The sequence below is a fragment of the Chinchilla lanigera genome, unplaced genomic scaffold (assembly GCF_000276665.1).
Source record: "Chinchilla lanigera isolate Chin_1 unplaced genomic scaffold, ChiLan1.0 scaffold00057, whole genome shotgun sequence".
In the NCBI taxonomy this organism is placed as follows: Eukaryota; Metazoa; Chordata; class Mammalia; order Rodentia; family Chinchillidae; genus Chinchilla; species Chinchilla lanigera.
In genome coordinates, this window is record NW_004955458.1 from 1,054,744 (window position 1) to 1,060,219 (window position 5,476).

The following is a 5,476-nucleotide window of genomic DNA, read 5'->3' on the forward strand; positions in this document are numbered from 1 at the left end:
AAAGTAACTTGTATCCAAACTATTCTTGAAGCTATTCAATAGAAGTCACTAGGCCAGACTTTTTGATTGACAGGATTAACGCTCAGGGGAACTCACTTTCCTGGAAAAGTGTTTGGAAAAGGAAAGGTCCGGAGTGAGGGCAGTGCCCTTCTTAAAGCCAGAGAAATGAACACAGTGACCTCCAGGACAAAGGAGAGTGGGTGGGGTTGGCTGGAAAAGCAAGACAGCCTGCAATTTAGTGGGTGGATTGTTGGATTTGACATGAGCTCTTCTTGGCTACTTGGGATGGAACTTTTGTTTTGGAGTTTGGAAAGAGCTTAGAGACTGAGAAACAAGAGGAGGAGGAGGGTGGAAGGGAGCCGGGGGCATTATGGAATTCGTGCGATCTGGCTTCTCCTTCTCTGGCCTTTCTCTGCATTTCTTTAAGCACCTCCTCTGGCCAAGCACCTCCTTACGGAGAGACTTTCCTAATTAAACTAAGACTCGCAGATTCAGGGCTCTCCTTAGGAAATATCCTCAGGAAATGCTCTTTACACAGAAGATTGTGCATGTTTGTCTCCTCTTTCCACTTCTGCCTGACCATTTCTCTCTTAAAAATTCTTATTTCTAGGGATCCCCTGATCCAATAGTCAGTCTATGTATTTATTTTCTCTGTCTTGTTTTGGTTGCTTGGTACCATTGTGAGAGGGTCCATGTCCTGGGGGGCAAGGATTAGTGGCGGCAGTGTGGAAGTCAAATGGAAGAGATACATGGATCCCGGCCTTGCACTCTGGAAGCTTTTAGACTATAAAAAAATTTAAGGGACACACCCAGGACACATGAGACAGGGAAACTAGTTTCAGCTGAGCATCAGGGCCAGCTGGTAGATTGGGGAAGAGGTTAGAGATGGGAAATTGGCCAGGAAGGTTTAGGAAAGGCCTCTACAAGTGGTGGTGGGGAGGCTGTAGAACAGGGCTGAGAAGCGCTGGAGGTTAAGACTGGGTAGAAAGGAGCGCAGTGTACGTGGGCTGAAGGCTTGTCCTTCCCCTGAAGGGAGAGTGAGAAGCAAGGAGCAGAGTTGCAGGGCTCCAGGACTGAGTGAGGAAGGAGGCGATGGGCTGGTGGGTAAGGGTAGATGGAACTAGGGAGGGACTCTGACAGCTTGGCTGAAGAATCTAGACTGAATGTCAACCGCCCGGGATAATTGCTGATGATTGTACAGAACAGGGATGTTCCTGAGTGTTACGGTAGTGGAAGATGTTCCTCTTTCTTGTTACATACTGGGCTGCAGTTAGAGTTTCCTGGGATTCCCCATCATGGGTTTGCCTTTTCCTCTGTAAGTCTGCACCTCTGTTTGTTCTGTCTGCTTCTGTCTGAGTCACAAACTATGATTATTCAATGCTCATATGTTTGGTTCTCCAGGTTGCCTCCCTGTTGCCTTCATCCTTCCTCTGTAGGGCATGTCAGACACCTTCACCAAAAGTGGGAAGGACCAACGACCATCCTTCGTATCAAAGTTGAGGGAACAGGCATCTCACTTAGCTAAAGCTCAAGTGCACAAAATTGAGTTAATCACCAAGCTCAGTTCATGGCACACTGACATCGTGAGCTCATATAAGACTTCTTTTCAGTCCATTCTATTTTTCCCTTTCATCCTTCCCTTCCATTCTCATTTCCCCCTCTTGACCAGAGGCATCTGCTTTAGGAAGGGCTCTTCCAACCCATCCTCTTTGTGTTTAGTTAGACATGCTCATCTACTTGACAAATACGTGGTGCCTACGAGGTGTTAGGCACAGTTGGAAGTGCTAGAGATGCCTGAGTGAACTACACAGTAAAACAGATGCTGCCTTCCTGTTGCCTACCTTCTAGTGGACTGGGACAAATCATGTGCAAGTAAATGAGTAAAATGTGTTAAATAGCGGAAAGTGCTATAGAAATAGACAAGCAAGGCCGGGGACACATTGCGTTGTGAGTAGACTGCAATTTCATACAAGGGGCCAAGGAGGGTCATACTGAACAGGGCTCTTTGCGCTGAATGTGGGCAGGTCAAGGAGTCATGTAGCGTGTGGGGTAAGAGTGGTTCCTGTATAGTACAGCAAGGACAAAGGCCCTCAGACAGGATCTCTCTCTAGGTTAGGAGGTGAGAACGGCTCAAGGGCAGTAGCTGGAATAAAGGAGCGAGAAAACACAAAGAGAAGCCCGAGAGGTAGCTGGGTCAGTGGCAAAGAATGTGAGCCCTTGTGGACTGTTGTAAACATGTAGTTTTAGCTTATACCTTGAATAGGGAAAGAAACCAGGGGAAGGTTTTGAGCAGAGGGATGATAGGGTCTGATGCACATTTTAGAGATATATGTATCTGGAGTCTTGAAAATACCCTGTGCTATTTTAGCTGGGTTGTTTTAAAACAGACACATAAAAGTCATTGTGTGTATTCATCCTGCTTTCACTTTTTCCATTTGATATTGTTTCTGAGAGCGACTCACACTGCTGTATGTTAGTCTACATTATTATTTCTGACTCCTGTGCATATATAGAGGGTTTTACATGCATAATTCACACTTGGATTGCCTTCACCTCCTTCCTACCAAAACAGTGCTGTGATGAATTCCCTTATGTGGATCTGTTTATGCACCCAGGAGGTTTCCCTGGAGTATACACGTAGGAGTGGGATTACCGGATTCAAGAGTGTGTAATCCTTAGTTCCTCTAAGATTCTACCTCAGAATGGTAGGCCCAGTTTTATTCCCCAGCAGTGTGTGACAGTTTTTAATTTTCTCATTCAATTATGATATTGACCTAATAAGGCAAGTATTATTATTTCTAGCTTATGGGAAAGGAAAATGATAGGTTAAGTGAGCTATCTAAATTTATATAGTTAAGTGGGAGAACTAGTGCTCAAACCCAGAAATTTTTTTTTACCCCGGTACCAGGAATTGAACTCACGACCTTGCACTTGCCAGGCAGCCGCTGTGCCGCTGAGCTAAATCCCCAGCCCCAATTTTTTTAGCTTTTTTTAAAGACAGGGTTTCACTGTGCAGTTCAGGCTGGCCTTGTACTCACTTTGTAGCTGGGGATGGCCTCAAATTTGCAGCAATCCTCCTGCCTCAGCCTCCCAAGTGCTGGGATTACAGGCGTGTGCCACCATGCCCAGTTTAATTCCAGAAATTTTGACTCAATATTCTATGCTTTTTGTGAAGAGGCAATCCAGTAATACCTCTTCCATAAATAAAATGAGGTGTTCATAGGTAAAGATATTATTATTATTGCTGTTCATACTATCTTCCTTTTGTAATTATTTCCTCATTTTAGGGCTGGTTGCATGGAATTCTTGAGATTCAAGGAGCCACTAAAGGGAACTTTGGCCTCCCTGTCAACATTAGCCTGATTTAGGAATTAGGATGTTAAAAACAAAAAGAAAGAAATTAGGGTATTGAAGGACAGCCTGCTCAGCCCACAGTCCTCACATAGCTGCATGGAAGGGGCAGTGTGACATAGTAGTTCACCTTCAGTTTTCCTACCATTCAAATCCTGGCTGCATTGTTTACTATCTGTGTTAACTTTTCATAGGTTCTTAGCTTATCTAAAGCTCTGATTCCTAATATGTAAAATGGAGGAAACAATACGACCTCTTTTAGGGCTATTAGGAAATACAGGTAAATACTGTGCATAGTACACATAGGAAATGTTCAACAAATGTCAGTTACTATTATTATTACTACATTTGAGCATTGCACTTTTCAGGGGGACCTAGAACCCCCTGATGCTTTTAGCACTTAGCATGTATGAAGATGTCTAGAGTCCTTAGACTTTCAAGGTAAATTGTATGAAATAAAATAATTTTTATTTTCCCATGAAGCTAGCAGGCTCAAGTTTCAGCGACAGATTTGGAAGCTAGATATTTAAAAGACTGAACTGATGTTCAAAGTTGGGGAGCTTTGGATCAGAATTTAAATAATAGGTTGTATTAATTTTATTTGATTTGCCTGACACTGCACTAAATACTTTATATGCATTATTGCACTTAATCTTAGAATACCTTATGAGGTATTTACTTTTACTCCCATTTTACACTTGTGGAAATTAAAGCACACGGAGGTTAAGTATGAGTGCGGCCATTTATATTAAAAATAAGTTATTACAATAAAAGACATATTGCCATTAATCCTCCTCAAAATACTTCCTCTATCTTCAAACACACTTACCCCGTCATTCCTTCCACTTGCTGAAGCAGTTACAGAAGTCCTCTTCCGTGAGTGTCTTTGGCTGCACTGTTGTGGCTGCCTCCTTGTTCTGTATCCACTCAAAATATTTACCTTTAATGGTCGTTTTCGACTTTGGAAAGAGCCAGAAGTCCTATGGAGCCAGATCTGGTGAATAAGGTGGATGAGGACACATTGTAATGTTTTTATTTGGCAGAAATTTCCATAAACATTTGATCAATGAAGAATGACTAAAAATATGGTAAATATTTAAATTTAAAAATTTATTATAGACAATAAAAGGCACATTGCCATTAACCCCCTTCAAAATACTTTCTCTCATTTCAAACACACCTATCCTATTGTTCTTGACAATGGGTCTTCTACTGTAGTAAGTTTTATTTATTTTTATTTTTTTATTTTTTTATTTTTTGATTTTTTCACCAGTACTGGGAACCGAACTCACGACCTTGCGCTTGCCAGGCAGGCACTTTTGCCGCTGAGCTAAGTCCCCAGCCCCTGTAGTAAGTTTTAAAATTTAAACATTCACCATATATTTTGATCACCCCTTATAATTTGTCCAGAGTCACCCAGCTATGAGGTGGTTGAACTAAGATTTGAACCCACATAGTCTCTCTGCAGAGCTCTTATTTTAGATGATTAAATCTGTGTAAAAACTTTCCTGTAAAAACTGTGACTAAACTTTTCTGTAATGGAAAGTTTTGAAATCTCTTCCCTCTTCAATTTCGGACCATTCCTTGCCAGGATGGTTTACAGTGGCCATGGGAAGTAAGGGGCTACTTGTTAAAGAATCATCAGAGAATGAAGATATGAAGTTTAAAAATATTTATCAGGTCCCTTTACTTATGAGCCCACACCCCAAGTAACAACTTCTAGTTTCGGGGCTCCCCTATCAAAATTAAGGGGCTGAGCATCATGCCTTAAAAAAAAGCAAGGCTCCTCCAACTGGGGATGAGGTGATTCCCTGCAGCCCGAGGCAGCCTGATGTGTCTGTCTAAAATAAGGCAAACAATTCTTTATCACTTACGTGTGGCTTATACATGCCATGAATTATCTGCGGTCAAGGTTTTATCACAGTTGGTTTTCCTGTCACACTTTTCATTTTGATTGTCTTCTACAAGGAATGTAATACCATTTATATATTTACCTGAGTCAGATTTATAAAGGTTGCTTGGCTACAAAGTACATATCTCACAGTCAAGTAGATAGAAATTCTGGCTCCTACTCTTTCAGGTTTTTTTCTTTTCTTTTTTTTTTTTTTTTTTTTTTTTTTTTTTT